General features: G+C 47.5%; 1 protein-coding gene across 1 annotated transcript in view; it reads right to left on the reverse strand.

Moving 5' to 3' along the window:
- The window catches only part of GRIN2B (glutamate ionotropic receptor NMDA type subunit 2B), a 935,536-nt gene that overhangs the window by 353,324 nt on the left and 558,759 nt on the right, over positions 1-23,453 (reverse strand). The window lies entirely within an intron of this gene.

Genomic DNA, 23,453 nt, shown 5'->3' on the forward strand with positions numbered 1-23,453 from the left:
CAGGGCCCATAGATCCCACGGGCCAGCGTCTGCCACAGCCAGCCGGGAGCGGACTCCTGAGTTCCAAACCAGGCAGCCCACAATACACAAAACAGTGCAGAGGAAAGGACAGCGACCACCAGCCCGGGTGGGGGACCTGAATGCAACCGGCCGCGACGGCCGGCCACCAGCACCTTGGTTTACCAAAAGACTCATGTGATTCATTTACTGTGAGTAACCAAACATCCCCTCGCATGTCCAGGCGCACCGGCCCTTGCCATCGCTATACCTTGCACAAAGACACTGGGTCTCGGGGCAACCATCCCTACCCACGGAGGGGTTAACATCCAGCTGCCACTACATCTTCCCCGGGTGTCCCACAACAGCAGCAGTGGTGTCCCACCTCACCACACACCGTGGGTGGCGTCACAAACTTAATACAGCCTAGCCCGTACATCTACATCCCCGCCTTTTATTCGGCGTGTCCACGTGAACCCGGGTCCGGAGCATCCCTCGAACCACAGACACACACAGCGGGTCCGGACCTGAGCAGCGGCGGCTGCTGGCACGGGGGCGGCACAAGTCCTCAGGCAGCAAGCAGGAGTAGTCCGGGAGTAAAGCAGGAACAATATGAATGTACACCGTAACATGAACAACGTTACTGTAAGATGTTATGCCTCACATACTGTGAAGATATATGTTGAAATGGAATTGCTAAGTAAAGTTCTAGTTGAAGAGAAGTTTCTGGTGTCCGCTGAATTCTGTGTGATGTGCACTGAAACTGAGGAATGGGAACCAGCTGCCACTAGCAGCCTAGAAGCGGCCCAGAAGATTGAGACAGCAGGGGTCTCTGACCCGCAATTGAGTACCATGAACCACATGTCCCCGCAAATGAGGGGGAGGGAAGTTAATGCTTATCTCCTTCCCCCCCCCAGGCGGTCATTTTCTACTCCCTACAGCAGTCATTATCAGATAACATTTTGTTACTAGAGCTAAAAATATCACAAAATGATGGATTTTTTGAGAAGTGACACGTCACCCGAGTTAAGCGGGCTTTACACGCTACGAGATCGCTACAGCGATCTCATTGGGGTCACGGATTTTGTGACGCACATGCAGCCGCTGTAGCGATCTCGTTGTGTGGGACTCCTAGGAGCGATTTTGGATCGTTGCAAAAACGTCCAAAATCACTCCTCGTTGACATGGGGGTCCTCTCCCAATTATCGCTGCTGTCACTTGGGCGAAGTTGATCCTCGTCCCTGCGGCAGCACACATCACTACGTGTGACGCCGCAGGAACGAGGAACCTCTCCTTACCTGCCACACGCCAGCAATGAGGAAGGAAGAAGGTGGGCGGGATGTTCGTCCCGCTCATCTCCGCCCCTCTGCTTTAATTGGGCGGCTGCTTAGTGACGTCGCTGTGGCGCCGAGCAAACCGGCCCCTTAGAAAGGAGGCGGTTCGCCGGTCACAGCGACGTCGCCGAGAAGGTAAGTACGTGTGACGCTGCCGTAGTGATAATGTTCGCTACGGCAGCGATCTTCACATATCGGCATAACGATAGGGGTGGGTGCTATCACGCTCGCCTTCGCTAGCATCGGCTAGCGATCTCGTAGCGTGTAAAGCCACCCTTATACTTGGTTATTTTTTACGAATTTTGACATACCAAGCTCAAAAGGTTAGCCATCACTGTTATACTGTAGTCTCTATAATATACAACAGAGCCATACACTTATAATATTCAATATTACTGTATAGAGCAGTGGTCCCCAAGCTTTCTGACTTTGAGAGCCACATTCAGATCTAAGAGAGGGTTTAGACAAATTCAACGCCTGCCCCCCTTAAAACATTACCACAGAAATCAGACTGAAGAAGTATACCAAGACCCAGGGTTTCCCACAACACCCCAATTCAGTTTTTTTCCCATCAGGCGCTCCCACCATGCTGTCACATCCATCTTTAAGCACCTCCTCTGATAGATAATACAGTCCTGTCTCCAGTTTACCATGCTTAATTATCTCTAAACCTGTAAGGCCAGTATATGGGCATCTAGATCTGCTCCTCTGTGCAGGTTACTCACATAAATTCACCATCTGGAGACCTGTTCTGTGTTCTTTATAACTTTTTGTTACTGTGATGTTGTATTTTGTGGGTTGTGTATTATTTTGTGTAAATTCATATTTTAGGCATGGTGCTCTGTCCATTCTATGTGCTATTTGTCCTGTCTGCAGGTTTATAACCCCCTGCAGTGCTTCTGTCCCTAGGTGTGGGAGAGAGGGGCCTGGAACCCACCCTAACTCTCTGTTTACCTGGGGGATTATTCAGTCTGGCTGAGTAGGAGAAGAGAAAAGCAGGAAGATTCATCCTCTGGGGGAGAAGCTGCGGCTATAGGCAGCACCCCAGAGAGATGTTGAAAAACCCCAATTTTCCTGGAAAAGCACTGCTGGAGAATTTATCTTCTGTAGGAGAAGCTAAGGCTCCCCAGAGGGACCTGTACATTTATCCCTTACCAGACTGTATCTGTGTTCCTGGACTATTTTACCCTCTTTCTGGTGGATTATTTTATGGACCGTCTGATTTTGCTTGGAATAAATATTCTTTGGATTGTTCAATCATCTCTCTCTCTGTTGATTGTGTGATATTGGAGAAGGTCCCCGTGACAGTTGGTGTTAACGCACCAAGCTGGCAGACAGCAGCGAGCCACACATCATGGGCCCATGAGCCACATGTGACTCCTGAGCCACAGGTTGGTGACACCTCGTCTATGCCAGAAAATACAGTTTTTCCACGTATAGCATACCTGAATATCAACTTAAATGATGTAATCTATTGGCTGGCAGTCTGGGTATATGGATGCTGCCAACGTACACTGAATCACAATACTGTCAGCACCATGTTAATATTAAAATGCAAATTAATTAAAGTATTTAAAACAGTGAGACGCTTAAAGGGTTTTCCTGGGAATACATAAATATAACTTGAATAACTGAGCACTATACGTCCTCTAATTTCCTAATAATAAACTTAATTAAAATTCAGTGCCTCAGTTATATTGGGAGCTGAGGCTTCAAGGGGGCCGCATTTGTTTTCATACACGTCTATGAATGTGGGATAAATATCTCATGTTTGTGGACAAGTGTAGCCTCTGAGATGCGAGTTTGGAGACCAATTTCTCACAGTTTATTATAAAGTTGTACAATTAAAAATATCCATTTATCTTCTATATAAGACTTACAATTTACATATTATTGACAAAAACTAAGCAACATATTAATTATTATATAACAAGAAAAAAAGGAGATGATCACACTACCTAATGAGTTTATATTATACAGGAAAGACCTGGTAGATACAAAAGGTTGGAGAATGTGTATAAAGTGTAGCCGCATACGGTGGGTCTAATACTGCATATGTAAGGCTTAGATTAATGGACACATTTTGTACTTATGAGTTCTATTTATGTATCAGTTTTAGTCACATGTTAAAGTATTTTTGTGAACAGAGTGGTCCCCTCCAATACATGGGGACACGTGCGATTTTGATCAGAGCCATAGATGAAACTTGTCAATGGAGGTTTATGGGTCTATTAAAAATTGGACAGCAATTGAATATCATGTGTGTTTAATAGGAAAAGGGCATTGATGGAGCCGCAAAAAGCGAGCGGGGAGCAAACACTGGAGGCTTCACGTAGACATCGGAAAGCAGGTATGGAGCAGGTACTAGAAGAACTGGAGGCCACAGGCAGACAGGACACCGCAAAGCAGGTATGGAGCAGGTACTAGAAGAACTGGAGGCCACAGGCAGACAGGACACCGCAAAGCAGGTATGGAGCAGGTACTAGAAGAACTGGAGGCCACAGGCAGACAGGACACCGCAAAGCAGGTATGGAGCAGGTACTAGAAGAACTGGAGGCCACAGGCAGACAGGACACCGCAAATCAGGTATGGAGCAGGTACTAGAAGAACTGGAGGCCACAGGCAGACAGGACACCGCAAAGCAGGTATGGAGCAGGTACTAGAAGAACTGGAGGCCACAGGCAGACAGGACACCGCAAATCAGGTATGGAGCAGGTACTAGAAGAACTGGAGGATGCAGGCAGACAGGACATCAGAAAGCAGGTATGGAGCAAGTACTGGAGGACACAGGAAGGCAGGACATCAGAAAGCAGGTATGGAGCAGGTACTAGAAAAACTGGAGGATGCAGGAAGACAGGACATCAGAAAGCAAGCGTAACACTCAAGCCTGTGTTGGGGCTGCGAGCAAGAGTAGAAGTGGACCCACTGGACCACGGGAGAGACCCGGGCTTACCCTTTAGTGGGAAAGGCAGCTATGAAACAGGTACTAGAAGAACTGGAGGCTGCAGGCACACAGGACACCGGAAAGCAGGTATGGAACAGGTAGTGGTGCATAGTCAAACTAAGAGTCTTAATACAGAGACATAGGCACGAATCTTAATTGGCCTTTTATAGGCCTAGGCACATGATCACATGGGAGTGCATGAGGTTACTTGCAAAGTCTGAAGCAGAGAACAAAAAAGTTCAGTGGACTGGGGTGAAGGGAGCAAAGTTGGACCTGGGACAGGTGTATAACAAAGCCCTTCCTCATTTGTTCATACTTCTGAACTATGCAACCTCTTGGTTCCATTTCTAGAGTATAAAATAACATGAATCTCAGAAGCAAAAACAACAAATATGTCTTATAGGACTTTACTGTCTGTAACATCTGGCCACCACAAGACAGTACAGTAGTGTATAGAGAAGCTGGGTGGAGCAGTACATATTGTACAGCACTACACGAGACATAACAAGACCAGGTGGGCACATGCTAATGTTTCCTTCTGCACCTGTCAAGTCCTATATTCTTGTCATATACAAATCACAGCGACAACTATTCTTGACTACAAAAACAAAGGAAAACACGTAACATTTCACATGTCTGCAGCCATTCGATAAGAGAATAAAATGTAACAGCTCATATGTCTGCTTTTGCAACATAAGGGTTAAAGGCCTCTTAAGACGGCTCTGCTGTGGGTATCTAGTTGGCATTGAGATGCCATCCTAGCATTATGCTGAATAGATGTTATTTTTAGAGCTGCAATTTTGTTTCTGGTTTCATCAAGTTAAAATTCTATGTGCATAGAAGTCGCTGATTTTCATGGTGTTTCTAGGCAGCAAACATTAGACAATCGATAGGTTAAAGTGCCTATCTCATCTACCAACAGGTAATCCGGAGGATTATACACTCTCGGGGTCTTTCACCTTAAGAACTCAAAGGATTAGCATAAAAACACTAATTCTCCCGTAAAGGCTTGTGGCTCTAACCTGCAGTCTACACATTATTTTAAGTGTATGAGTAATATGATGTGAAGATTGTACAGAAAAGGAACCATTTTGATCTATAAGAATCTATCTAGAAAACAGATTCATCTGAGCAGGAAGGGTCCAACTGGTTTGGACACATAAAATCATGTGTGATAGGGTCAGGCCTGCTGATTCACATACAGGAGGACAGTGTTACGGTTGCTGCGAGCACTGGAGACTATGTCCAGATTTCTTGCTACTGCACATGTGCGAGCGCTGGAGACTAAGTCCAGATTCTTGCTACTGCACATGTGCGAGCGCTGGAGACTAAGTCCAGATTTCTTGCTACTGCACATGTGCGAGCGCTGGAGACTAAGTCCAGATTTCTTGCTACTGCACATGTGCGAGCACCAGAGACTAAGTCCTATATTGGAGCCATTGCACATGTGCGGGTGACATCATCGCTGACACGAGGTCACATGTCTCTGACACCTTCTATGCCGATTGGTCGCTGGTCATGTGCTTGTGATGCCTTGCTCGGTGATAGGCCAGCATGACGTCACTCCTGTCGTTCTGGCAGCGGATTGGCTCTGGTGTCCTCCATCTTGGATGAGGCACAGAGTCTATATAAGACCCTGACACATGCCGCATGGCGCTCAGTCCTCTTGGTTCATGCATAAGAGTAGACGCTCTGTGCGCGTTCCTCTAGGCATTCCTCTGTCTATGCTAGGTGAGCGCTACTGGCAGGGTAGCGTTCTTATACCTTACAGCTTCGGCTGCTGTCCGTATCCTTACCTCTTAGGGGAGCGGACATAGGCAGGTGCCTGAGGCACATGGTCTGGCTGGGCCTTGTGGTTCGACTCGTAGGTGGACGTTGCCGCTAGGGTAACGTTCCTTATACTGCGTCTGGCAGTTGTTCGTATCCTCGCACACTAGGGGAGCGAACAGAGGTAGGAGCTTTGTGCGGCTTACGCTGCTGTTCGTCTCTTTTGCATCACTAGAAGAGCGGACCTAGGCAGGTGCCATATCTAGTGGTTCGTGTCCTCGCACACTAGTGGAGCGAACGCAGGTAGGAGCTTTGTGCGGCTTACGCTGCTGTTCGTCTCTTTTGCACCACTAGAAGAGCGGACCTAGGTAGGTGCCATTTCGCACACATTGCCTTTGTCTCTGTGAATATTAACAGAGATCATTCCACACACCCTCCAAGTAAGGGAGGAATTGCTTTACTTTCTTATTATATCCTTCTGTGAGTTAACAGAGGTATTGCACTCTGCCATAGTCTGCAGCAGAGTCTTTGCACGGTGGACCCTGACTGTCTGATACTCATTTAGGTTATTATCAGACAGCCCCCCGTAACATTAGGACTGAGCCAAGGGTCTGGCAGTTATGGCAGAATATCAGCAGTTACACCGCTACATACAAGTACTTGAGTCACGGCTCAAGAGTATAGAGGATAAACCTCAGACCATGGTGACATCTGCACATGATCCTCGACTTGCTCTGCCAAACAGATATTCTGGTGATGCCAGATCATGTCGTGGTTTCATTAGTCAGTGTCAGATACACCTAGAGGTCAACTCTTCTCGCTTCTCTACGGAGAGGTCCAGAGTAGGCTTTATCATCTCCTTACTTCAGGACAAAGCCTTAGAATGGGCGACTCCCCTATGGGAGCGCTCTGATGTGGTTACTCTGAGACATCAAGATTTTCTTGATGCTCTTAAGGCGGTATTCATGGGTCCGCAGGTTACCCATGATGCGGCCCTGAGACTGTTAGATCTATCTCAGGGTTCGGTATCCACTAGTTCTTATGCCATTGCTTTTAGCACTCTGGTGGCAGAACTAGATTGGCCAGAGAAGGTGTTGATTCCTATCTTCTGGAGAGGGTTGGCAGGCTATGTCAAAGATGCTCTTGCTACTCGTGAGGTCCCTGCTTCTCTGGAGGACTTGATCACAGTAGCAACGAGGATCGATGTACGCCATAAGGAACGTAGACTCGAGGTCTCTTCCTCACGCCCTAAGCATCGGGCTATTCCAGTTGTTGAGGGTCCACTACCATCTTCCTCAGCATCTGAAACATCTCCCACTCCTATGGAGTTAGGTCATACGTCTTCCAGATTACACAAGTCTGGTCCTCCTATATGTTACGTATGTCGTCAGGCTGGGCACTATGCCAACAAGTGTCCTAGTCATCAGGGAAACTCCCTGGCCTAGTAACCATTAGAGGGGGGTTACTAGAGACGTCTTCTGCACCCTCTAAGTGTTGTATCCCAGGTCAGCTCTCGTTATCTGAGAATACATGGCCTATTATGGCTTTTGTGGATTCCGGAGCTGACGGGACTTTTGTGTCCTCAGGATTTGTAAAGGGACACAATATTCCCTCTATCATGTTAGAGGCGCCTATTCCTGTCCGTGTTGTTAATGGAACTATGTTGTCTGACTCCATTACATTGAGGACAGTTCCCTTGCGCCTTTCCCTGTCTCAGGGTCACATAGAGGAGATTTCGTTTCTTGTTTTGCCTGAGGGTATAGACGACGTCCTTCTGGGTCTCCCATGGCTTCGGACTCATGCTCCTCACATTGACTGGGAGTCTGACAGCATTATTAGTTGGGGTTCGAAATGTCAGTCCCGATGTCTTCCCTTACCACCTAAGGTCATTGCGGTTGCATCTACTGATCTCTCTCCCATACCTACACCCTATCTGGATTTCGCTGACGTGTTCTCCAAACAGGGTGCTGAGGTTCTTCCACCCCATAGGCCGTATGACTGTGCCATAGACCTTATCCCAGGTTCGGTTCCACCTAAAGGCAGGGTTTACCCCCTGTCGATACCTGAGTCGGAGGCCATGTCGACCTATATAAGAGAGAGTTTAGAGAAGGGGTTCATTCGTAAGTCTGTCTCTCCCGCGGGAGCTGGGTTTTTCTTTGTTCGGAAGAAAGAGGGTGATTTGCGTCCTTGCATAGATTACAGGGGTCTCAACGCAATCACAATAAAGAACAAATACCCGTTACCTTTAATTTCGGAGCTCTTTGACAGACTGAGAGGAGCTCAAGTTTTTACGAAGTTGGATCTGCGGGGTGCGTATAACTTGGTACGAATTAGAAAGGGTGACGAATGGAAGACCGCTTTTAACACCCGCAGTATTTCAGGACTTCGTAAACGATGTGTTCAGGGATTTACTGTTATCCTCAGTAGTGGTGTATCTGGACGACATCCTGATTTTTTCTCCTGATCTGGAGACTCATCGTCAGGATGTCGTTCGTGTCCTTTCCCGTTTAAGGGAGCACTCATTGTTTGCTAAACTCGAGAAATGTGTATTCGAGCAGTCCTCATTGCCTTTTTTGGGTTACATTATCTCACAAGAGGGTCTGGCTATGGATCCTGCGAAGCTCTCTGCTGTCCTGCAATGGTCCGAACCTCATTCCTTGAAGGCGGTGCAACGCTTCTTAGGATTCATAAATTATTACAGGCAGTTCATACCCCATTTTTCTACTTTGGTGGCCCCTTTGGTGGCCTTGACTAAGAAAGGTGCTAATCCCAAAGCCTGGTCTACTGAGACATCTCAGGCTTTTGAGGCAGTAAAAAGACACTTTTCAACTGCTCCCGTTCTTCAAAGACCCGATGAGAGTAAGCCCTTCCTCTTAGAGGTTGATGCCTCTTCAGTGGGTGCTGGTGCGGTCTTGTATCAAAAGAACGGTGCAGGTAGAAAAAGGCCGTGTTTCTTCTTTGCGAAAACCTTTTCACCGGCAGAGAGAAACTATACCATTGGGGATAGGGAACTGCTCGCCTTGAGATTAGCCTTGGAGGAGTGGCGTCACTTGCTGGAAGGAGCGAAACATCCTTTCCAGGTCTATACAGACCATAAGAATCTGACGTACTTACAAACCGCTCAGCGTCTGAATCCTCGCCAAGCCCGCTGGTCCTTGTTTTTCTCCCGCTTTCACTTCTCCATCAACTATCTGTCTGGGAGTAAGAATAACAAGGCAGACGCCCTGTCTCGCTCTATGCTTTCTACCCAGGAAGACATTGACGAACCTCGTCTTATCCTTCCCTCCAGGGTTTTTCATACGCTCTCCCCTGTGACGTTAGACCAAATCCCACCGGGCAAGACCTTTGTTCCGCCTGATCGACAGAATGATATACTGTCATGGGCCCACACCTCAAAGGTGGGTGGGCATTTTGGTATTAGGCGGACACGAGAGTTACTGGAGAGGTGGTATTGGTGGCCACACTTAGCCAGCCACGTCAAGAGATATGTCGGTTCCTGCTACTCGTGTGCTCGCAACCGTCCATTATGGCAGAGACCGGCTGGGCTCTTGCATCCTTTACCAGTGCCAGATAGACCATGGGAGGTGGTAGGCATGGACTTTGTGGGTGATCTTCCATGTTCACAGGGACATAGATTTGTGTGGGTCATTACGGACCATTTCTCCCGGATGGTTCATCTCGTACCGTTATCGAGAATCCCATCTTCCAGGGTACTAGCCAAACTATTCCTCAAGCATGTCTTTAGGCTTCATGGGATGCCAGATCGTATCATTTGTGATAGAGGCCCTCAATTTACTTCCCGTTTCTGGCGAGATCTTTGTAGCCTTCTGCAAATTGAGTTGAATCTCTCTTCTGCATACCATCCGGAGACCAATGGTTTGGTTGAGCGTACCAATCAATCTATGATTATATACCTTCGACACTTTGTTGCTGAGAACCACGATAACTGGTCCTCCCTCCTACCCTGGGCAGAATTTGCCCTTAACAATTCGCTGGCTGAGGCCACTGGGCAGACACCGTTTGTACTCAATAATGGGCAACACCCTAGGGTACCGGTACCGTTTCCCGCTGCTGCACCTCCTCCTCTTGTGGCCGACTGGGCAACTAATGCCAGAGAGGTTTGGGATCGGACTCAAGAGTCGATCCAAGCAGCTAAGGACCGTATGAAGACGGTGTCCGATCGGTTTCGTCGCCCGGCTCCTGTCTTTTCTCCAGGGGACTTTGTGTGGCTCTCTGCAAAACACGTGAGACTTAGAGTGAGCTCTGTCAAATTTGCTCCTCGCTTCCTGGGTCCTTATGAGGTTCTTCGACAGGTAAATCCTGTAGTCTACCAATTGAAGTTACCCGTCCATCTTAGGATTCATGACAAATTCCATGTCTCACTGCTAAAGCCGGCTATTTTACCTCACGCTCGTGAAGTGCACTCTCCTGCCTCTGATTCCTCTCGCTCTAGCTATGAGGTACGAGCCATAGTTGGTTCTAAGATGGTTAGAGGGCGCAGGTTCTTCTTGATAGATTGGGAGGGTTACGGCCCGGAACATCGCTCTTGGGAGCCTGAGGAGGCTGTCCATGCTCCCGACTTAGTTGCCGATTACCTGCGTCGCCGGGAGGGGGGCCCTTGAGGGGGAGGTACTGTTACGGTTGCTGCGAGCACTGGAGACTATGTCCAGATTTCTTGCTACTGCACATGTGCGAGCGCTGGAGACTAAGTCCAGATTCTTGCTACTGCACATGTGCGAGCGCTGGAGACTAAGTCCAGATTTCTTGCTACTGCACATGTGCGAGCGCTGGAGACTAAGTCCAGATTTCTTGCTACTGCACATGTGCGAGCACCAGAGACTAAGTCCTATATTGGAGCCATTGCACATGTGCGGGTGACATCATCGCTGACACGAGGTCACATGTCTCTGACACCTTCTATGCCGATTGGTCGCTGGTCATGTGCTTGTGATGCCTTGCTCGGTGATAGGCCAGCATGACGTCACTCCTGTCGTTCTGGCAGCGGATTGGCTCTGGTGTCCTCCATCTTGGATGAGGCACAGAGTCTATATAAGACCCTGACACATGCCGCATGGCGCTCAGTCCTCTTGGTTCATGCATAAGAGTAGACGCTCTGTGCGCGTTCCTCTAGGCATTCCTCTGTCTATGCTAGGTGAGCGCTACCGGCAGGGTAGCGTTCTTATACCTTACAGCTTCGGCTGCTGTCCGTATCCTTACCTCTTAGGGGAGCGGACATAGGCAGGTGCCTGAGGCACATGGTCTGGCTGGGCCTTGTGGTTCGACTCGTAGGTGGACGTTGCCGCTAGGGTAACGTTCCTTATACTGCGTCTGGCAGTTGTTCGTATCCTCGCACACTAGGGGAGCGAACAGAGGTAGGAGCTTTGTGCGGCTTACGCTGCTGTTCGTCTCTTTTGCATCACTAGAAGAGCGGACCTAGGCAGGTGCCATATCTAGTGGTTCGTGTCCTCGCACACTAGTGGAGCGAACGCAGGTAGGAGCTTTGTGCGGCTTACGCTGCTGTTCGTCTCTTTTGCACCACTAGAAGAGCGGACCTAGGTAGGTGCCATTTCGCACACATTGCCTTTGTCTCTGTGAATATTAACAGAGATCATTCCACACACCCTCCAAGTAAGGGAGGAATTGCTTTACTTTCTTATTATATCCTTCTGTGAGTTAACAGAGGTATTGCACTCTGCCATAGTCTGCAGCAGAGTCTTTGCACGGTGGACCCTGACTGTCTGATACTCATTTAGGTTATTATCAGACAGCCCCCCGTAACAGACAGTGTAGTCCAAGTTTTGACCCAATATTAAGGCTCGGCATAGTTATAGTATGTATACACTGCATTTTTTAGACACTGGCGTACCTGTGATATTTTTGAAGCAGGAGTCGCCTCAGGAAAATGGTTGCAGAGTTTTCTTTGAAGTGTCTTTTCTAATGTTTTTTGGATGCCTTTGTTACTTTACTGTCAGTGTTTTTTTAATTTAAATTCCGTATAGAACATAGTGGTGGCTTCCAAGCAGAACCCTCCAGAGCAAAGGAGCAAAGGACCGATCACTTCTTTTAGCTGCTTCACAGCTCTCAATGCCTGAAGAAGTTATAAAAGACAGATGATGCGCACAGCAATATATTTTTACATTGCTGTGCATATGAAATACACAATTTTCTACATATACTTCGAAAATAAACCAGTGACAAGGTCAACAATTATTAAAATTCAATATTTTATTAGATAAAATAAAATCTAAATTCCTCAAAAGACCATAAAATCAAAATTCCTCAAAAGACCATAAGTAAGGCACATGAGTCCTTCTGAATGCAAATAATCAAAATGCTCAAATTAGCACCCCAATAAATACAGGCAAAATGTATAGAAATCAATAAAAAACACCCAAAATGAGACTATAATAGAGATTACACCCTAACTGTGTAGTGCTGCTAAAACCTATAAATTAAACTCAGAGTGCATATATATAACCACTGGTAATGGTAAAAATCACATGTAGGTAAGGTGACCTATATATACTATAAAGTATCAATCAGTGTAGGCACACGACCGCTCTGATCTCTACTGCCACCACTGATTTACGGTAAGGCTACATTCACACTTCCGTTGTTTTGCATCAGTCACAATCCATCACCTTGAGGAAATACGGTATCCTGTAAAATATTTTGCAGGATTCCGTTTTTTCCCCATAAACTTGTATTAAGAACGGATTGCGACTGATGGCCCTGCGTTGCATCCACTATGCGACTGATCAGTCATGGTATGACTGACCGCTGGGCGGAAGCAACGCAAAATGTAACGTTTTCATAGCATGGAAAAATGCAGTGCGTAGGATTCCGTCGGCACCCATCACTGGTTATAATGGAAGCCTATGGGTGCATGAATTCGTTCAATCCGTCAAATGATGGATTCCGGCGACGGTTCCGTCTTTTAGCAACATAGCATGCTCAGATGTATAAATTCCTTTCTGGTGAGAAAATTTTTCTCTCTCTCTCCCTCTTTCTCTCTGTCAGTGTCGGTCTCTCTCTGTCTGTCTGTCGGTCGGTCAGTCTCTCTCTCTGTCTGTCATTCTCTCTCTCTCTGTTGGTCGGTCTCTCTCTGTCGATGTCGGTCTCTCTCTGTCGATGTCTGTCTCTCTTTCTCTGTCTGCCGGTCAGTTGGTCTCTCTCTCTCTGTCGGTCTCTCTCTTTCTCTGTCGATCGGTCGATCTCTCCCTCTCACCCCCTCTCTTATAGTCACTCACCAATCACCGTTACGGCGCTGCACGGCTGTCACACTGCTCCAGCGGCTTCTCCTGCTTTTGAAAATGCCGGCCGCTCATTATTCCATCTCGTATTCACTGCTTCCCCCGCCCACCGGCGCCTATGATTGGTTACAGCCAGACGCATCCCCACGCTGAGTAACAGCTGTCTCACTGCAACCAAGCACAGCCGCTGGTGGACGGGTCTGTATCATGCAGTACAATAAATAAATAAATAATTTTAAAAAAAACAGCATGCGGTTCCCCCCAATTTTACCAGCCAAGGTATAGCCACACGGCTGAGGGCTGGTATTCTCAGGATGGCGAGCCCCACGTTATGGGGAGCCCCCAGCCTAAAAATATCAGCCAGCAGCCGCCCGGAATTGCCGCATCCAATAGATGCGACAGTCCCGGGACTCTACCCGGCTCATCCCGAATTGCCCTGGTGCGGTGGCAATCAGGGTAACAAGGAGTTAATGGCAGCCCATAGCTGCCACTAAGTCCTAGGTTAATCATGGCAGGTGTCTATGAGACCCCCCCCATGATTAATCTGTAGTGAAAGTAAATAAACACAATCACCGAAAAATCCTTTATTTGAAATAAAAGACAAAAAAACATCCTCTTTGACCACTTTATTAATCCCCAAATACCCCTCCAGGTTTGGCGTAATCCACATGAGGTCCCACGACGCTTTCAGCTCTCCTACATTGAAAGCTGACAACGAGCGGTTACAGACCACGACCGCTCTCTGTGAGCTCCACGGAGAAACTGAAGTGAGTCGCGCTATCAGCAATGACGTCACTCAGGTTACCCGCAACCACAGCTGGATTCTGGTACAAACTGCTGCAACAGATCAGTTTTTTTAACGGATCTGTCCCATCTATTGTACCACAATCTCCAACGCATTCGTCACATCAGTCACAAAATGTATTGTGACTGATGCAAAATAATGGAAGTGTGAATGTAGCCTAACATGATCATCCCACTAGTTTTTGTTCAGTACACATTATGTGTTATACCTTCTGGTAACACTGATTGATACTTTATAGTATTTATAGGAAAGAGCTTCTAAGCACTGTGCATGTTCAGCCACTGCCGCTAGACAGAAGTGGTGGTTGGTTCCCGTGGCAATAAGCGGCAAACAAAAAAAAATAGAAAAGCAGAGCTATTAGGAGTACAGGAAAATCTTAATAATATGTGAAGTGAAAAGTTCCTTGTTTGCAAAAAAATACCCATCTAACAAGAAGAGAATAGCCTATAAACCATTTACGGGTGAAGCAAAGAACCTTGTTTCTTTCACTGAATGGCATCTACTAAGAGGTGGGATACATTAGGCAGCAGGTGCAAAGTCAGAGCTTGAAGTTGATGTGTTAAAAGATGAAAAGATTTACAAGATCCCTGAGTGACTTTCATAAGGACCAAACTGTCAGGTCAGGTCTAGATGACTGGTCAGAGCGCCTGCAAAGCATAAAGTCTTATAAGGTGTTCTCAATAAGCAGTATCAAAAATGATCAAGTGCAAACAATGGTGAACCAACAAAAGGGCCATAGGGACCGAGCACTCATGAATGTGCATGGTAACTGAAGGATAGTTAGCATGGATGTTAAAGTTAGTCGCCTAAGATAGGAATGTGCCAGAACACATAGGCCCCGATTCATCAAAGTGATTACATCAGTATTCTGGTGCAAATCACCTTGAAATGTGGCACATTTTTAGCAATACGGAGTTGTCCAAAAAATGTTGCAACTTTTATCATTTTCACAGCACTTTTGTGTGGCAGAACCCAGACGGGACCAGCTTATGAAACCACAGCTCGTCTAATTCATCATGACCTGTGGTGTTCCGTACTAAGAAATGTTACTACAGTCCTTGACTGTAGTAAGATCTGCGGTGTGAGCACACCACTTGCCAGACATCAATCAGCAAGCCCCATCATCAAGACTGGTGTGAACAATGGTGGTCTTCATTAATTAGGGCCATAATGACTTACAGCTTTCTACACATGGGGTACAAGGCAAAAAACACATTGTTGATGCATACCCTTGTACGTGGCCACAGAGCATACATTACACATTGTTCATGCATACCCCTGTCTGTAGCCACAGAGCCTACACTACACCTTGTTCATGCATACCCCTGTCAGGACTCTGGTTTTTCTGTTTATCCTTTTGGGCTTTTTTGCCCATTTCCAAAATGGCATCCCCTGCTTCATTCTTCTCTATGTGTTCTGTGTCCTCTTGCCTTTATAATCCCAGTCCAGGCTCCAGTCCTCTGCTTGAGTATTCCGCCTGGTTTCCTACTCCTAGTGGCATCTCAAGTTACTTCAGCAAATCCTGTGTGAAACTCCTGTTGCTGCTCTTCAGATGTTCTACCACCTTCGGCTCACCTTCTGCTGATGCCTACTCCCTGCTGTGGCTCTAGCCACACTAGTCACTAGTTTCTAGTGTCCAGAACAGTCCCGTGCTCTGCTACGGCATCAATTCAATGGTGGAAGCAACAGAGCAGTATAATTAAGTAAGCCAGCCTACGTGTCAGCAAAGCAGGTCAGGCTAGAGCCACAGAAGGGGCCAGACATCAGCAGCAGGTGAGCAGAAGGTGGCAGAACCTCTGAAGAGCAGCAACAGGATTTCCTGAAGTAACTTGAGATGCCACTAGGAGTAGGAAACCAGGCGGAATACTCAAGCAGAGGACTGGAGCCTGGATTTGGATTATAAAGGCAAGAGGACCCAGAACACATGGAAAAGAATGAAGCAGGGGATGCCATTTTGGAAAAGGGCAAAAAGCCAAAAAAGGATAAACAGAAAAAACAGAGTCCTGACAACCCCTGTCTGTGGCCACAGAGCCTATACTACACATTGTTCATGCATACCCCTGTCTGTGGCCACAGAACCTACACTACACAATGTTCATGCATACCCTTGTATGTGGCCACAGAGCCTACACTACACATTGTTGATGCATACCCTTGTACTTGGCCACAGAGCCTACACTACACATTGTTGATGCATACCCTTGTACGTGGCCACAGAGCCTACACTACACATTGCTCATGTGTAGCGCCCCTGAACCCATCAGGGCACTACAAGGTACTGCATCCTGACAAAGATGCAGGGCCTACCCCCAGGGACCTGGAAGACCAGTGCCGGTACCACCAAAACACATAGTTAAACAGTTTCCCTCTCCCAATCATGGGCGACTGACTAGTCTGGGACCCAATGGATGGCTACCCAGGGGTGGATCCAGTCCAGTCCACTAGCCAACGACCAGGTGGGAGGGGACAGACAGAAACACAGAGGAGTCCGGTACTGACAGTTGTAGGGGACGGACGTGTCTCCAGATGGGGTCGTGTAGCAGTGACCTAGGTGGCGCAGGAGAGTGGTTGCCAGAGAGGGTACATCAAGGTACCCCTGGAACCAGAGCACCGACGGGGCACAGGGCCCTAGGTCTGGCGAACACTTCAGGCTACCTGACAAATACCTGCACAGTGAGGGGACCTTCAAGGACCTCACTGACCCAAGAATCCGGGGGCACCAGCAGTAAAGATAGAGCGTCGGACCGGAACAGAACACAGGGTTCACACTGCCCGCCATACGGACCAAAAGGGACCAGGGGTCGGACCCAGCCGTCCTCAGCGCAGCAGCATCCACAACTCAGTGAGTAAAACAACAGTTGCATTGCATCCTCATCGTGTGGCCTCATTTCTTTCTGCACCGGATCCCACAATCCACTCCCTGGGATCTGGCCCTACTTGCGGAGGGCCTACCATCCAGGCTGTCATCACCATCAGCCCCAGTGGTAAAAGACTGTGCAGCGGCAGTTCCATCACCCTAACCGCAACCCGCAAGTGGCGTCACAATATAAACTCTTTAATCTTCCCTGTATATATCCCCTTTTAAAAAGTGACCCCCGAGTACCCCATAGTCCTGGGGCATCACAGCTTTTTCCTAGGAAAAGGGCTATTGGGTACTCGGTCCCAGGCCGTATATGTACGGGGATGCTGTTCACGGTTGTGTAACGGCCGATGCCCGGTTCCGATTCCCGGGTTTTTAAAAGGGGATATACAATGTGTCCACCCATATCCTGTCCACCGCCATTAACTTGAGAACGGCGGCAGCTATAGGCATAGAAGTGGTGTCTAGGTATAATAAAGTAGCCATGCACTACGCAATGAAACCACATATAGCGCCACCTGGTGGAAAACAACGGAGTTAGCATTTTTATCTTGAAAACGGAACAATATACAGAAAAAAAGTGAATTACAAAGTTGTAGTGCATCATCAATTCAATACGAATCGACACCTTGCATACAGATATGATATGATTAGAACGTGTAAAACGGGGAATTACCCTATTATGCAAATAAGTGTGCAACGTCATACCTGATGAAAAACTCTAGACTGCTAATAGTACATACTGTACAGTAAATGGGATTGTTCAAAGGGTTGCCTAAAAGACCTCTGTTACGCTGTTTTCTCCAGCGCGACTCATCCGTGTTTAAACGGATGTTTTTTCCTTTTAGCACCTGATGGGTTAATGCTTCTTTGGCATGTGTGCTTGAATGCTTTGAACAATCCCATTTACTGTACAGTATGTACTATTAGCAGTCTACAGTATTTCGTCAGGTATGACGTTGCACACTTATTTGCAAAATAGGGTAATTCCCCGTTTTACACATTCTAATCATATCTTTTTGTGTGCAAGGTGTCGATTCGTAATGAATTGATGATGCCCTACAACTTTGTAATTCACTTTTTTTCTGTATCTCGTTCCGTGTTCGAGATAAAAATGCTAACTCCGTTGTTTTCCACCAGGTGGCGCTATAGGTGGTTTCATTGTGTAGCATATGGCTACTTTACTATACCTAGACACCACTTCTATGCCTATAGCTGCCGCCGTTCTCAAGTTAATGGTGGTGGGCAGGATATGGGTGGACACACTGTATACAGGGGAAATTAAAGAGTTTATGCCACACACTGAGTTGTGGATGCTGCTGCGCTGAGGACGGCTGGGTCCGACCCCTGGTCCCTTTTGGTCCTTACGGCAGGCAGTGTGAACCCTGTAGGGTCGGTGTTCTGTTCTGGTCCATGGCTCTATCTTTACTGCTGGTGCCCCCAGATTCTTGGGTCAGTGAGGTCCTTGAAGGTCCCCTCACTGTGCAGGTATTTGTCAGGTAGCCTGAAGTGTTCGCCTGACCTAGGGCCCTGTGCCCTGTTGGTACTCTGGTTCCATGGTACCTGGCTGTACCCTCTCTGGCAACCACTCTCCTGAGCCACCTAGGTCACTGCTACACGACCCCATCTGGAGACACGTCCGTCCCCTACAACTATCACTAGTGGACTCTTCTGTGTTTCTGTCTGTCTCCTACCACCTGGTCATCGGCTAGTGGACTGGACTGGCTCCACCCCTGGGTGGCCATCCATTGGGTCCTGGACTAGACAATCACCTCTGATTGGGAGAGGGAAACTGGGGTTAATTATGTGTTTTGGTGGTACCGGCACTGGTCTTCCAGGTGCATGGGAGTAGGCTCTTCATCTTTGTCAGGATGCACCTTGTAGTGCCCTGATGGGTTCAGGGGCACTACACATGCACACCCCTGTACTTAGCCACAGAGCCTACACTACAAATTGTTCATGCATACCCCTGTATGTGGCCACAGAGCTACACTACACATTGTTCATCCACACCCCTGTACATGGCTACAGAGCCTACAGTACACATTGTTCATGCATACCCCTGTATATGGCTAACTAGCCTTTATTATACCTTGTTTATGCATACACCTGTACATTGCCAACGAGCCTTCACTACACGTTGTTCATGCATACCCCTGTACATGACCACAGAGCCTTTACTACACATTATTCATGTGTACCCCTGTACATGGCCACAGAGCCTACAGTACACATTATTCATGTGTACCCTTGTACATGGCCACAGAGAATACACTACACATTGTTCATGCATACCCCTGTACATGGCCACAGAGCCTACACTACACATTGTTCATGCATACCCAGGTACGTGGCCACAGAGCCTACACTACACATTGTTCATGCATACCCCGATACGTGGCCACAGAGCCTTCACTACACATTGTTCATGCATACCCCTATACGTGGCCACAGTGCCTTCACTACACATTGTTCATGCATACCCCTGTACATGGCCACAGAGCCTACACTACACATTGTTCATGAATATACCTGCACATGGCCACAGAGCCTACAGTACACATTATTCATGTGTACCGCTGTACATGGCCACAGAGAATACACTACACATTGTTCATGCATACCCCTGTACGTGGCCACAGAGCCTACACTACACATTGTTCATGCATACCCCTGTACATGGCCACAGAGCCTACACTACACATTGTTCATGCATACCCCTGTACGTGGCCACAGAGCCTACACTACAAATTGTTCATGCATACCCCTGTACGTGGCCACAGAGCCTACACTACACATTGTTCATGCATACCCCTATACGTGGCCACAGTGCCTTCACTACACATTGTTCATGCATACCCCTGTACATGGCCACAGAGCCTACACTACACATTGTTCATGCATACCCCTGTACGTGGCCACAGAGCCTTCACTACACATTGTTCATGCATACCCCTATACGTGGCCACAGTGCCTTCACTACACATTGTTCATGCATACCCCTGTACATGGCCACAGAGCCTACACTACACATTGTTCATGCATACCCCTGTACGTGGCCACAGAGCCTTCACTACACATTGTTCATGCATACCCCTGTACATGGCCACAGAGCCTATACTACACATTGTTCATGCATACCCCTGTACGTGGCCACAGAGCCTACACTACACATTGTTCATGCATACCCCTGTACGTGGCCACAGAGCCTACACTACAAATTGTTCATGCATACCCCTTGTATGTGGCCAAGGAGCCTACACTACACATTGTTCATGCATACCCCTTGTATGTGGCCAAGGAGCCTACACTAGGCATGTGAGCATCAGATTGAGCCATGATAGAAGTGGCTTAGTGTGACGAATCACATTACTTCTCCATCATATGGACAAGCAGATGTGAGCGCAACAACCTGGGGAGCAGATGGCAACAGGATGCCCTTTGGATAGAAGACAAGCTGTGCAGGTTGTATGGCCACACGAGCAGCAGAAGATTACTATGGGAGTATATGGCTTTTTTCTGCCTATATTTCATCTGCTTTTGAAATCCAAGCTGCAAATCCACCTCACACTCTGCACAATGTGGTGGGAATTGCTGCCGCAGACTCCTGCACATTTGAGCAGATGAGCCGCAGTAACCTTACCCTGTTCTATTCTGACCACAGGTGCAGCATGGGCGCACACAGATAAATGAATACTGAGTAAAGCAGTAGTACCCAGTAACCATCTCTGCTATGGTTATCTTTCACACTGCAGATTTTACCATCATGTGACCCACTGTACACATCCATGTAGAAAGAAGCAAGGAGCTGAGCGTTCTGTGCACAGAGCAGCATATGGCTCCTTCATAATTAGCTGAATTTCCTCTCTCCGCCACTAGCAGCAGACAATGACCACGAGGCGCTCGGTGCTGCATTCCCAGGAATCTCCAAGAGTTAAATAGTAGAAAGGAGGCGCTTCCCAGACCCAATCCTGCCAGCAATGGAATGTGGGAGGGGGTTACCTAGCAACAGTCTCTCCATCTTGGTAACCTAGGAGACAAGCCATACAGTAGGACCGCATCTTTTCTTTTCAGCAGAACAAGAATGCCTTAATAATTGGTTGAAAACACAAGACGCAATCATACTTAATATTGCCGGATCCACACCACATGGCCAGTTTATGGGAAGGATCAAACAGCAGATGCATTGTTACGTGCCGTGCTCGGGTGTGACATTGTGGATACAGAACTTCTCATTTACAATTATGCTGCTTTTATAGACCTCTCAAAGAAATCAAGGTAGAAGGTAATAGCCAGGCGAAGATTTCCCTGCGGTCTTCTATACACCGTGTAACAGCTGTGCCGTGTGAAAACCTCTGTGGCTGGACTTTACATGGGGACAGAGATGGTGCAGAAAAAATGTACAAAAAACATGCAGATACTAAAAATCTAACAGCCAGATATGACCCGGCTATGCCATGTCACTACACGTCCTCCCCTACAGCTAAAATATTGCTCAGAGCTAATATTTTCCATTATTAGTATTGGCTGTCCATTTTCAATTATTTACAATGTACCAACATGTTCTGCAATGCTTCAAGGTGATAGAATTAATCATTCACTTATCCATATTGTATGTGAATGTGGCATCTGGTGAACTCTTTAGCTTTGGTGCTCATGTTTCCCTGGATTGGCTCTTTGGGAGGGCAGACCTGGGGGCAGAACTGCTCCTATAAAGTTCTATGCAGCTTAATTATGTTGATTGAACAATTGCTTTAAAGGGGTTGTCCACTATCAGGACAACGCCTTCTGTTTCCACCTGTTTTCCCAAATTAAATAAAGAGCCTGTTCAGCTATGTTGGGGCTAGTGTGACAGTGTGACATCACGGGAGCCCCGCGTCCAATCACTGCCGGCTTCTCTCTCCGCATCATATTACAAAATGAGCAATCAACAGGAAGTTAGTGTTAGCCACAGCGCTCACTTCCTGTTGATTGCTCATTTTATCCTAAGGCTTGGACAACCTCTACTCATTCCCCTTGTTCGCACCCATAAAAATGAATAAGCCTATACCCATCTCTTTGTGGATGCGGTTCCTGGGGTCCCTGTGGCATTGTTATGAAACGTGGGCCCCGCGACCAATCATCGCCCGGCATCTGTCTCCCCGCCTTAAGACATTTGAGCAGGATGTGAGCGCTGTGCTGACTTCCTGCTAAAACATCCAAATGTGGGCAGAGGAAAGCCGAAGCTGATTGGTTGAGGGGCTCACATGTCATAACAATGTCATGTGTTCCCTGGGAACGCAATTTCAGACATTGCTGGAATCACGGTCACATCAGAAGTATGTATAGGCTTATATATTTTTATGGGAATGAGAAGAGGTTAGTCAAGAAGTGAACAACTCCTTTAAAAGAAGTACACTGTAGCATCTTCACTCTACAGTCTGTTTCCAAGCCACTTGCCACCATAATGGACTGATGGACTCAACAGAAAAAAAACATCTGCCACAGTGTAGCCACAAAATGCGATGACAAAGTCACCAGTGAAGCCACTTCAGGAAACAGACCGCCAATGGTTTCCTTAAGAGACATCGCACCAAAATACTTGTTGGCTCTGCCGCTGGTAAAATGTGTTCACGTAACCTAAAACGGGCTTTACACGCTATGATATCGTTAATGAATTATCGTCGGGGTCACGGTGTTTGTGAAGCACATCCGGCTTCATTAACGATATCGCAGTGTGTGACACTTATGTGCGACCTTAAACAATAGCAAAAGCGGTCAAAATCGTTTGCCGCAGAAAAGTCGTCCTGAAACAAAAAATCGTTTTCCTCTTATTAGCGATGTTGTTCCTCGTTCCTGCGGCAGCACACGTCGCTATGTGTGACACCGCAGGAGCAACGAACATCTCCTTACCTGCCTCCACCGGCAATGCAAAAGGAAGGAGGTGGGCGGGATGTTCGTCCTGCTTATCTCCGCCCCTCCACTTCTATTAGACGGCTGCCGTGTGACGTCGCTGTCACGCCGCACGAACCGCCTTCTTAGAAAGGAGGCGGTTCGCCGGCCAAAGCGACGTCGCAGAGCAGGTATGTACGTGTGACGCTGCCGTAGCGATAATGTTTGCTACGGCAGCGATCACACAATATCGCACGTACGACGGGGGCGGGTGCTATCACGCTCGATATCGCTAGCCGATGCTAGCGATGTCTCAGCGTGTAAAGCCCCCTTAAGAGTGGTTGTATATATGCCAGATAGGTAGTTTTTGCTGCTGGTAATTGGCCTCACAGCGAAAACAGAATGCTCCCTTAAACAGTACATACCAATGCCTAATACAGATGATATATGGTGTAAACATTAATATAATACCACAAAGAAACCAATAGAAGTGATGGGAGAGCGCCTAGATACATGAGACTGTGGGACGTGTCCCTGCATCTTCTCACTATGCTGTGCTGAAAGCAGACACGTCAGTGACTTATAACATGTCTGCGTTTACTGTCAGCTCCAGCCTCGTCAT

The sequence above is a fragment of the Anomaloglossus baeobatrachus genome, chromosome 8 (assembly GCF_048569485.1).
Source record: "Anomaloglossus baeobatrachus isolate aAnoBae1 chromosome 8, aAnoBae1.hap1, whole genome shotgun sequence".
Lineage (NCBI taxonomy): Eukaryota > Metazoa > Chordata > Amphibia > Anura > Aromobatidae > Anomaloglossus > Anomaloglossus baeobatrachus.